We start from the raw sequence: 12,955 nt of genomic DNA, 5'->3' as shown, positions 1-12,955 counted from the left end.
TTTAAGTAAGGAAAAGATATGGGACTTAGGAAACCAGGATTTTTTTTCCCTTGAATTAACACAGAAAAATGACAGAGCAAGGTGTACGCCATCCAGCTTAAGGCACCAACTTTTACTTTCATAAACAGAACTAGTTTTTTCTCAGAACTTTTTAGAAGTTTAGCTCCATTCCTACTTGTTAAATGTTTTCAGATCCTTTGGCTGGAAAGCAATACAAACAATTTAGAGCTGTGTGTGTACATATAAGAAAAGAATAGATAACTTAAGTCACTTTTTGCTCTAAATGAGGACATCTACAATTATTACAGCTGATAATTTCCCCCTATATAGATAAAAGTTATCCTTATTGCATTCAGTTTCTCCTTTTTATACAGGGTTTCCAAGAAGTAATGGGGTGAGAGTTAGAGGAGGGCAGAGAAGAGATTCAAGTAAAAAGAAATATAATACCACAAAAGTAAAGAGGGCATTAAACAACTTAAGTTTGGGGAGGGGGGGCTGGGGGTGTTAGCTTAGTTTCAGCAGACCTATTTGGTAAATATCAATAGTCCCATGGTAAGTCTGCATTGGGAAAAGACAACATGAGTGCAGGATAGTTCCCAAGGACACCTCTTCCAAACTCAGCCTCACCTGAAGTGAGCAATGGCCCTGGACCAATGGACCAAGCTGGTCCAATGCACAAAACCAAACCACTCTCCGAAAGCATTTCAGAGCATTACAACAAAGATCCCTTGAGCACCACCAAGAACACTGCCAAAAACCCACACCTCATGTTTTAAGCTCCTTTCTCCAAAGGAGGGGCACCTTGTCACCCATTCTCTTTTCCTGGGTAACTACACAAAGTGGCCCAGCCAGAAATAGCACAGCCTTAAAGCTGCAGTGACTCCTTCCCCATTACCTGAAAAACATAACTGGATACACAGCAGAAGTACTCAACTTAATCCCTCTCTCTGAATAATAGGTGTTCCATTAAATGCGTCTACACCCAAAGCGTTGGCCAGCTCACACATGCCAATCCCCTACGCAAGCAGGCACTAATACAGCAACCCTGAAACGAACACCTGATGACACATTAGGCAAGTGAAATTAAAACCTTGTCTATTACTGAAAATAATTATACACATCAAGACACTTGACATCTTGTAGATAACAGCATCACATTTAGTTGAAATACGATGATGGCTTCAAAATTAAGGGGATAGATAGGGCCTTTGATCGCATAAGCCTTAGGAACCTATAGGTAAAGCAGCACAGAAGTTAATTAATTGAAGAAAACAGGTTGCATACAGACTCTACAAGAAGTGGTAGTCCTTTCCTCTTCCCTTCCAAAAGCACTATTTTATTCTCACAAGTCTGGGAAATCCACTCAGATTCAAATAAGGAACGTGTAGCTAATCAAGCCTCTCCTCATTCTGCTCTACCTGCAAGGCCAGATCCCTTTAGCATTCACTCCTCCCATTTACAAATTTTAACCAGTAAAAAACTACTTCGTGCAAGACAGACAGCCTGAACCCCAAAGCAACAAAAGTCATCTCAGGCCAACTCTCTGAACACCGTATGGTAAACAGATGCAGCAGTAATCAAGTGTTTCATTCAAAAGCAGAAGAGACAAAGGAATCCAGGGAAAGACAACCTATCATCCCTCCAAAGGCAGGGCAAGATGCTTAAGATGAATTACACCACGTTTTGTTCTAATGCATTTGAACTTTCGAGCTGCATAAAAAAATCCTGACACTACTAACAAATATTTCAATGAAGCGTTTAAGTGAAAACCTTTATCCCAGAGTGTTTATTACCAGGCACCCAGAACTCCAGGCTTACGCTCCCACAGCGAAAGAAACCATTTGTGAACAAAATAAAGTTAGTTGACTGTTGTACCGTTTGGGTTGTTTCAGAGTTATTTACTTCCTGCTCAAGGATAAACTGCGAGTGTTATATTTTAGAGGTCTAGAAAGCTGTGTAAAACCTTTCTCCTTATATGTAGACCCTTGACATTGACTATTTGGGAAGTTTTTGTATATAAAATGGCAAGGAAATCACCAGAATTTTTTTTCTGTGCTTTGCTGTTAACGGTGAGCACGGAAGTCTCAATGAGTGGGAGCCAAAATCCCCCAGCTCCCTAGTCCGGTTGGGTCTCGCAAGGAGCTGGCACGCTCCAAGGCATCCCTACCACGCTGACACCCGTGGGAAGAGAGGCCGGAGCCCAGGCCCAGGATGGCAGGAGCACATCGCTCGCTTCCCTCGGCCTCCCTCCGTCCCCCCTGCGTCGGAGCACGGCTGCGGAGCACGCCGGGAGCCGCTCCCGGAAGATCTGGAGCCCCTTGGCCTCCTGCCAGCTTCCTGCGTTTCTTTCTTCTCCAAAGCGGGGAGGGAGGGAGGGAGGGACACGGTGGGGAAGCGAGGCGGGCAGCAGGTCATCGTCACAGCGAAGCTTCTCGGGCACAGGCAGCACGTTCACCAGAGGCCGTGAAGCTGAGGGGTCTCCAGGCCCTCTCCTGCATTTGCTTTACTCCTGAAGTATTCCCTAAAACCAATGGAGGAGAAAGGGGGTGCTCTTTGCTCAGCTAGGCTGGAGGAGAAGCTCCCCAGCCTCCCCAGAAAAACTCCCCTCCGGGACCTGAAACCGTTCCAGGCCACCGAGTTACGAAATCCCAGAGAGGAGAGACGGAGGAGTCGCTCAGCGAAGAGTACAACTGGGATTAACGTCCTTGCTCACCAGGCTGGGGGGATCACTCCGTACAGAAGTTCCTCCTCTTTTTCCAGTTTCCTACCCAAATAGCACCCAGCACTTGTTGATCTGCTGAAGGTGTTCTTCAGTTCCACATACACTGTCGCTTGCGTCCTAGAGCAGAAAGCAACTCTGCTTATAGATTATAACTGGGAAAATGGAATTTAATCAAACAATACAGAAGAGCTCCCGTGAGTTTATCCAACAACCATTTGCATTTCAGTGCAACTTATCGTCACTCTGGAATAGTATTAAGTTTGAAAGCAGCACTGAAACTCCCCTCGCTGTCTTAGAGCATCCAGCACTATATATAAGATAAAATGTATTACACCTACTATTGTAAACACCCTGCAAGCTGAAGGCACAGCAGGGTGCGGTTAACAGCTGGAGACTTAATCCCAAATCTAGCTGGCAAGTTTAGGCTACACGATAAAACCCTGTAGACATTTTGTCTGATAACTGATGAACATCAGCACATTTTCAAACAAGTTGTTCCACTCTCCCAAATACCAGGAACAATTAAAAGCCAAGTCACATTTTGTTTTTAAAATACTAGGTCGAACGATTTAAGTAATTTAAATGCATCAAATTACTAAAAGTGATGTCTTGTTAGTCATGCTGCATTAGGAAAATCTATTTACCATAAAGTCAAGTGAGAAAAATACACCTACAATTTTTAATCCACAAGTGTGGATTAAAAATTATACTTCTCCAAGTTAGCTCACACACACATGCAGTACTGGACCAGTGCCTAACAACTACCTTGAAGCCAAGACAGAAAAAGATAGTTTTAAGACCTAATGTGTCAAAATACAGCAGAGCAAGGAAGGATTCCCAGCTTCCAAGAGTACAAAGCATTCCATTCTAGCCCGGGAGGTTGAAAATATAGCTGACCAGAAATAGCACAGCATTCAGATAACCATGTTGGGTTTTTTTTTTCCTCCCATACTAAAATATTACTAGAATTCAAGTATCTGCTATCTCGAAAACTGATCAAAACCAAAAATATTTAGATTCAGACAAGGGCCCCAACCTTGGAAATATTTATTCATGCGCCTAACTTTAGTTCCGTTTACTTCAGTAGGACTACTCACATGCCTGAAATTAAGCTTGTGTGTTTGCACGATGCAAGTATAAATTACTACAACTTGTGTGGAGATGAGTAAGAAATATTGTGAAACCCATACAAAAGAGAACAGCCAAAAAATGCTTGCTTGACAAAACTAATCTTTAATTAGGAGATGAACGGTTGCAATAGATGCTTCTTCATTGCTTTATTAGTTTAATTTAAATTAAGACATTGCTTGTTACAGACAAACCCTCTACAGAATTCTACATTTGAAAGAAAAGCAGCAAAAACACCCGACCACCCCAAACTCAGGAGAGATAAGAAATACTATAGGTTCACTCAGTCATCTTTTTAGCACATTTAGAAAAAGTAGAGGAAAACCAAAGGTTAACTCAAAGTCTGAAAAACTCCCCCCAGTAAAAACTCCAAAGCTTGTCTGTTTAAAATGACATCATCCTACTTCAGGAGGTTTTCACCAAGTAATTAGTCAACAAGAAGCCTTTTGCCGGCACCACCTCCATGGATTTTGGTGAAAAAGCGAGTTGTGTAACTGGCAGCTACACTTCTGGAAGGCTGAGCTGGATTGGACTCTCCTCTTGCTCATATGTGCCCAAACAGATGCTGTAATTGGAAGGCCTGAAGTCTGTTCTTGGGTGACAGTTAAAAAAATAACTGAACAATTTCATGACTATCTCTAGTGCATACAACTCCTTCAGTACCTACTAAGCTTCATTTTCAACACCCTGATTGGACCTGCACTGACAGCAGTCAGAAAATCTGCCTAAATCTAGTAGGTTTAATTAAATGCCTTGAAAGTAGAGTAACCACAGATGTCTTAAATGTCGTTCTGCAGATAATTCCCAGAATTTAATCTTGAAAAGATGGAAAGAAACAAAACAAAACGTCTGATTGTTTTCCCAGTTTGCAGATGCATGTATCCACCAGAGCAGTTTTTTGCAGGGCTTAAAAGCCCCGAGAAAGGTATTACGGGAGAGAGCACGGAGAGTGCTGACATGACCTGAACAAAAGCAGTACCAATGTGACCTTAATATAGAGCTAAAGGCAGTCTTCTGTCACAACAAAAAGGGGGAGACACGTTCTGTATAGAACAGCGGATGAGTAAAAAAGAACTGATGAGATAGCAAATGACAGGCGGATAGAGAGAAACACAGATGCAGCAAGTGGGCAACTATTAGCAACCAAGAAAAAACGCAGACAGAAGTCTGCCATTTCACTGCACTGCCCACAAACTACAGCTGAAACCACATCGGCTATTCTGTGGACAGCATTGATTCAACACATCAAGCCTATTTACCTTAGCATTAACCCACTTAAAGAGCAGTTTCATGCAGTGTCATCTTTTCCTCATATCAAAGTATGTAAGCTCAGGAAACCACAGAGTTTTCTTCCTCAAAAAAAAAAACAAACAAACAAACAAACCCACTGCACACCACCGACAAGAGACTGTAATGCAAGGTGCAGGGAACCAGCCTGGCTCAAGAAGGGACCCAAACAGCGTGGATTCCTGGGAGCTGTCAGAACCTACGCACAGATCTTAAGAACTTGTAGCAAGTGCACGAGGAGGCAAAACCAAGCTAGGCAATGAAAGTTTCCATGTTATTTTTGTAGGAGTCCAAGGCAGCAACCACAGCTGACGCAATGACTCATGGAAGAATCGTTCGTGGCATTATTAGCTTTAGATTACTGACAGCTCTGCGAACAGGCCTGGTCACTGCCACCCGAGAAGGGACACAGGGAGCTTAGTGAAGTGGCTGGAAAGCCCACAGACCTACCATCTTCTGGTGTCTCCACCTTCTCAACATTCCCAGCAATGTCAGTGTTGGATTTGCCCTAATAAGGCATCAATGAGTACCTCCAACTCAGTACGTGATACTGTTTTTCTGGCCCACTAATGTTACTATCCATAACTAGAACATGCCATTCAATTTTCCTTTTAGGTTAGAGAACACAAAGTGGCCAATACAGCCCATCAACTTAATTCTTGATGGATCAGTATAAGGATCGATGCAAGGGAACCAGCACTATGGCAACCGCCAGTGCTGAGTGAAGCACTCAATGCAAACTAGGTTAAGATAAATTTGATAAAAATCAAGGGAGAAAAAGATTACGCCTTTTCACAAGTCTGGAAAACTAGCAGGTTTCTGATGGTCTTTAAGAAGAGAAGCTCAAGAGTCCAAGAGGGAAGGTATTTCTACAGGGAAAGAGCATTCCACTGGTGCAAGTTTCCACCACAGGGATGTTTCCTCTTTGAGCTTTAAAAATATGAGTCTATATAGATGCATCTTTCACTCTTGCAGTTAACCAGAGATTTATTCTGTGTGAGGGTTTTGTCACGAGGGGTAAAGAGAAGGTGGCAGCATGAGAAGGGAGCATGAAAAGAGAAAAAAAAAAAAATCAGTTCAAAAAGATGAAAGAAAAACAGAATCAAAACATAAGCCGCCTTCATAAAACAGATTACAAGAACATGGAGGTTTTGCCTCCACACAAGGAGGTACGTGGCATTTCCTGATGATACAGGAATGTATCAATGAATGTCCAAATGAACACTGCCCTCTCTGGAAAATACTCCTTTGCAGATCGTGACTAGCTCTAGAAGGAGCTTGCAACAGTGTCTGTCAAACATAAAATAAAAATAAATAAAAAAGACAAAGCGCAAGCAGGGTACTTTGAGTATGCTATAGCCAACTGTAGTTCTTCCTTAGCACCCTTTCGCTGTAAAACTTTCAGATGGGAAGGGTTTATATTTCTCTATGAACAGTAACGTTTGGAAAGGGTAGAAGAAAAGCATCTCTAGAGAAGTTTCATCCACAGTTCAGTCATTCAGTCCCAGCCCAAGCAAGTGCCTCAGCTATTTTCCATGACACAAGCACTTGGATTTTTCCAAGAGCTGATGTCAGGGCTTTTCATGGAGAAAGAACTGCATTTACAGGGCAGGCAAGGAAGAAGGGCTTCCCCAGCAGCTATTCTCAATGTGGCCTTTGTGCTGCTCTGCTGCTGAAGCCAGGACCCTGCAAGAACTTTTAGTCCCCGCAGAAACTCTACAAAGGGGAGGGGATAGAGACGTTTTCAGCAGCCAGTACTGTTCTTCCACTCCTGACTGACTTCCAAGGCTCAGAAGCATCAGCTTTCCATCTACAGGGCCTGAAGTTACAGCCTTTTAAGACAAGGAAGTTTATTGTTTAATGTCTCTACAATGGGGTATAAGCAGACAAACAAACCAAAACTGGGGAGGGGGGCAGTGGAAAAGAACATAAATAAACCAAGTTGGTCATGTTTCCCTAACACTGCTTTTAGATTCATCCTAAAAGCAAGATTCGAGCAGTAGGGCTGCGGTTTGCCCACAGAATGTAGTTCAGAGCAGGACTAAAGTCTGCTCCGAAGCTAGTGAAGAACAGAGGTTGCCAAATCACAGGTGATTTCCTACTGGTTTCCCAAAGTGACTGGTTACAAGTTACTTAATCCATCAGTTTCCACCTCCGGGAAAGAGAAATTGACAACCTTGAAATGGAAAAAATTGAATTAATTAAACACCAGAAACACTGACAAAGGTCAAGTAGTTTTCTAAAAAGACCTTCAGAAAGTGTCACCATAACAGAAATTGAAGCAGAACTCTACCGCGCTGCAGAGAAGAAATGTCCACAACTTGTTCATGTGCTGCAAGCTTTTATTGCGTGACCCACTTAACAGAACTGAGCAGGTACAGGAGAAAGGTCAAGCTTTGCCATTTCTGAAGTTATGACCCAGTTTTCTCACTTATTTATTTTGAAGTAGGCTATAGACAAATATTCCCAGGCATATAGAGCTCAAGCCTCCCTGAAGCAAGGAAAAGCAGCTGAAATGGGCACAGTTTGGCCATATTAGAGGAGCCCTTTCCTCCACATTTTCATATCATCTTGACAACCTGAGCTTCAGTTTTTTGAGGGAGAAAAAAAAAAATAAATGCAGAATACGCGCGTTCTGATTCTTTTCTCCAGATTTCATTTCTGAAAATGGCTTTGTATCTCTTTGCCCACAGACTGCTCCTCTATGAAAGAGTCAAATAAAGCACCGAGGTTTCTTGCACAGACAGGGCGTGGCGCTCAAAATTAACCTGCCTCCCTAAACTGGAGCTAATTACGGGGAAATGAAATGTTTGCTTTGCCTGCCAATAATTGCAATACAGAACTGGCTCAATGGCAGCAGCCCTACTCCCCGCCTCCCTGCCACCACTCCTCCTACACGGCGTCTGGAAAAGCTTTCTAGTTAGATGCACAAAAATCAAAGCAAGAGACAAAGGAACAAGGAGCGCTGCACCAGACAATTTTATTTTCCTAAACCAACCACAGAAACCTAAAGCCATCCGCTGCCATGGGATTTGCTTTCACCCGACGCACGCACAAGGGCTCGGAGCTCGCTCGTGTTGCCCCAGCGTGTCAAGCAGTTTTTGCATTTCATTAGGCACACAGCCTAGTTCCTTATTAATGCCATACCTCGCTTGTGGTTGTTATGAACCAGCACAGAGACTCAGCGTGGAAACAGTTCTTAAAAACAGCAAAAGACAGCAATGAGAAAGGGAGGAGGGGGGAAAAAAAAAAAAAAAACACACACCAACACAGTGCACGTAACACAACTGGAAATGTAGCTTTCAAAATAGCGTAACACTAACTTCAATTATCCAGCTTTAAGTTTTGCAAATATATGTACAAGGTTCAGAGCCACATTTGAATATTTGGCCCAGAGTTCACGTTTCTGGTGAGTAAGTGAGTACGAGTAGGGCTGCCTGGCCCAGAAACACCACACCTCTATGGCTTGGAACTAATAAAGGTACCTCGGCTGCCAGGCACCAGTAAGAAAGTATCCACGTTAAGACACATTTACTATTCGTCTAACATGTCTTCCGAAAGATGTTTTAAAGAACAAACAAGACTAAGTTGCTCTTCCGCTCCTAAGCGTTATGAACTCACGTCTGACGTAATATCTCACTGTAGATTTACCTTGATACGGATGCTACTACAATTTGAAAACGTTACTAGAAGTACAGAGCTCAGCAACACCTTCACTGACGGATTTATATATTCCAAAGGTATTAGCAGTTTGTCTGACCTACTATACAACGCAACATTTCATTAAGATACTCCGATGATAAATAAGGTCAGCATGACTAAAATACTTAGCTCCAAGAGAGGCACCTTGTATTAATTTAAATTTTCTTTCAATTCTTTTGCTAGCTTGTTTTGAAGGTTAATGCGCGTTTACTGGCCTAGAAACGTAATGCTAACACTTCACACCCAAGACTTGCCTGCTCATCAGAACTAGGAATTTATCATTTAAAGCTAAGCAGACACTCAACCAAAAAGCATTTTCAGCCCTGCCTTTCCTTCTCCCACCCAGTCATGAACCTTTGGTCAAACTACACCCATTCTGCATGGGATGTGCAGACAACATCCACCCTTATGACCTTTCCAAAGCTTCTAAATATTTGCCAGCTGCAATAAACTAATTTACAGCTAATATGTCTTAAACTACCCAAAGGCAAAGGGCTCCCAGTGGCCTAATTTACACCAGGGAAAAACTGAAGACACACACTATTTTACAAAGGAAAGCTGCAGCACAGAGAAGACCAAGAAATCATTCCCACATTGTTGCTTAACCTGTACAGTGTATTATTAGCCCAGTCCTTCCCAGCTTCCAATGTAGCTCATTCTGCTGGTGAAGTTTTACTCATGGAGATGCAAACACCAAGGGCAACAGAATCTAAACTATTTGAGACGAAATTAAACATATGCAACTAATTGAACATTTCACCTTACTTGCTTCAACACCTCCCCAGAAGGTTTCTATCCTCACATTAACGTGTAATTTAAAAGTATCCACAGAAAAATTCTCAACCATACATCTCAGTTTGTTAGAATTTACAAAAAAGAAAATATGCGATGTAAACTGAACTATAAAGAGATTAGCAATGCCACATACTAAAGTTAAAGCTATCTTAGTTATTTACATGCCTAATAAAGAGACATCTGTGATATGCAAACCTATTACTCCTCCCCTGAAACGCAGGTCTCGCCTGTAGAACACATGACAAAAGATGCACATAACACACATTGCACGAGAAGTGAAAAAATTTACACAAGCATTCGTGGCATGCTTTGCTCCTTCACGTTTCACCTTCCCCTTCATCTAAATTACAGGATAAATCCAGAAAGACCAACTGTAAAGGACTGGAGCAGAACACAGGATTAGGATTTCACAGCAACATCAATCCCTGTTTCTTCTACTATAAAATGGAAGAGAAAAAAAAAACGGTAGTGAAGCCATGGTACTTGTAAAATGGCTCAAGATCCTGAGAACAGCATTTGAGTCAACCACATTGCTATTAATAGGCCTCCGAGTATGTTTGTATTAGTATTTTCCTCTTGGGTCTCTTAAAATAAATAAAAATACAAGAAAGGAAAACACATTTACTCAGGAAACCTACCAGCTGCTAAGAGATGATGGCAGTGCTATAGAGACAACCGAGCTATCAGAAATATCGATACCGGCTTTGTTTCCCCACCCCCTTCACTTACACCAGTTCTTGGTCCCTCCTCTTCCTAAGGCACAGGGCTGAGAACTGCCACTTCATTGACTCTGTGAGAGCAGAGCTCACGCTAACTTGCAGATTGTCTCTCAGTATTTCAGAGAGTTACCTCTTCATGTCAGAGCCACCTACAGTGCTGCCTTTCTGGAAAAGGAGTATCTGTCCACAAAGGGAAGCAACCACTTTATAGTGTATCCACTCAAAAGAGAAAAAAAAAAAAAAAAAAAAAAAAAAAGCTTTTTACATACATACTTACATAGATGTATATATGTAAAACCCAAATCCCCTTAGCAGTGGTAAGGATCTCACAGCCCTTCCACATCAAATCCTCATACCCATACATTAGCAGGAACTACTGCAAATGGAGAGAAGTCTCTCGGTGCCTCCGATGGCTGTCACTGTATTAAGGCTGTCTCAATTCTGCACCAACCAGACCATCATTGGGACTCTACTGATGCCATTTGCTTAATTTTTAGAACACTTAACAATAAAATCCAAAACAAAAATAGAAAGATCAGTGAAAACTGTATCCAGAAAAATAAAAACCACCCAAAGCACTGAAAGATGGGTTTCTTGAACACCAATAGCTAATTTAACATCAACATGCATAAAATATCAGCTTATCAAAAATCACATTCCCTTTGACTGCAAAAGCTGGTGTGAAGGTTCCGCAAACGTGCTGGTATGGAATTCAGCAGTGGGAAATGAGCAGAAGGCAGTGCAGTCAGCACCTACATCTAAGGCATCTTTCCTAGCTGTCAAAACCTTTGTTCTTGAGCTGAGACACTGAGGCACACATTTTCACAGCAAACATATGTAATTGGCCATTTTCACAATGAAAATACAAGAGTAACTAAGGTTCACACAGCAGATATTAAAAGAGAAAAAAACCACAAACCAAAACCCTACAAAAGAAAAACCTCCACCCCCCAACACCCCCCCCCCCCCCGCCCTTTTTATTAAAGGAAAAATCCTTTCTCCTCTGCATTCAAGGAAGCTATTTTCTCATCTTTCAGTATATTCATATATCACAGAACAGGAACAAAGACTCTCAGATACTACCTGTTTCACGAGACAAAGTCAGCTGAGCAGGGAGATCCCAAAGGCCCACTTCCAGGGGGAGTACATTGACACCAAGTCCTCTCCAAGGAGTGCAAGCTACCCTTCTTGGAAGCTTTCTGGTTTTTTTACGCTTATCCGATATCCTTGAGAGGCATCTGCCTGATTGTTTCACTGACCACTTGAGGGAAGGGAAGAAACTCCACCTCTTCTCTCCCACCTCCTCCCAACCACCATCAGCTGTGGCCCAACGCTGCACCACTAATGGACATGCAGAGAACAGCATCCCTGTACATCCCACCGAGACGGATGCAACAAGAACACAGGAGAGCACTAGGATTTTAAAATTTAGCATTTCCAACTGTCCTGAGGGACATAACAATATCTATCTATATATGTATTTATGTATACACAATACATAGATACATATGCCTGTATGTATTTTTTTTATATATATATATACACACACGCATGTATATGTCTATCTACATATATATACGTATATGCGCATGCATGTCATTAAATCAGATTACTGATCAAAGAAATTGCATCACATGAGGCACATGAACAAAGGCTCGGCATCAGGCAGCGAGATTTTTTTTTCCTTCAATCCACTTTCAGCCTTTTCCAGGGTCACACCGTGCCACTGTGTTTTGTTCTCAGGCATTCTGAAAACACCCAACCACCGTGGCACCTGGAAAACACACAGTCTCAGAAAAACAGAGCCTCTGTATTGTTGTAGAAAAGAAGAGGGCAGGAAAGAGGGCGAGAAGGAAAGCGTGCCCCTTTCTGTCATCCCGGGAAAGAAACCGGGAGGTCAAAACACAGGGGCAATGAGCTTACTGCCCTTATAGCTTATATCACTGGTCAAGCCCTGGGGAAGAAGGATTGGAGGGTGAAGGGGCTGTTTTCTTTTTCTGCCCCAATAACCTAATTAAGTTTGTGAGCACTGCTAGCGGGATAGAAATTTCTTCACGCTACACTGTCTGTTTGTGTTTGATTAATGTAAATCTTCCCAGGGCTGTAAGCATGCCCCAGGCGGTGCGATGCCTGGCTCTCCATTAACAGGCAGCCAAGCCGCCACGTACAGCAGGACGAGAGCGAAAGCAAGGTCTCTATTTTAGCATTTGCCATAAAAACATCTAATTCAATTGAAATAATTTTTGGTGATTTAATTTGAATTACCATTCCTAATTAAATTCCTTTTTTTTTTTCCCAAATCATAGGACCTATTGAAAAGATGAAACTACAGCAAACCACTTAATATAGTAATAGCAGTTACTTTCTTTTGCATTCCCTCAGTTCTTATGACCAAATGTTTTCAGACTACACTCACCACAACCTCTGTGCTGCCCAGTCCAATATGTGCTGGTACCAAATATAATCTCCAAGCCACAACTGCATCAGGACTACAATTACACAGCAGACAGGAAGCCAAAGAAATCAACTCCTACCCCTACATCTATCTGCTCCACGGTTCTAAGCATGCAGTAATTTCCCAGCCAGAGTTTGTATTTTCCAT

General features: G+C 42.2%; 1 protein-coding gene across 1 annotated transcript in view; it reads right to left on the bottom strand.

The window, feature by feature from the left end:
* The window catches only part of ARHGEF12 (Rho guanine nucleotide exchange factor 12), a 73,630-nt gene that overhangs the window by 41,557 nt on the left and 19,118 nt on the right, over positions 1 to 12,955 (bottom strand). The window lies entirely within an intron of this gene.

The sequence above is a fragment of the Numenius arquata genome, chromosome 22 (genome assembly GCF_964106895.1).
Source record: "Numenius arquata chromosome 22, bNumArq3.hap1.1, whole genome shotgun sequence".
Classification (NCBI taxonomy): domain Eukaryota; kingdom Metazoa; phylum Chordata; class Aves; order Charadriiformes; family Scolopacidae; genus Numenius; species Numenius arquata.
The sequence above is the reverse complement of the archived record's forward strand: the minus strand, read 5'-3'. Positions and strand labels throughout refer to the sequence as shown.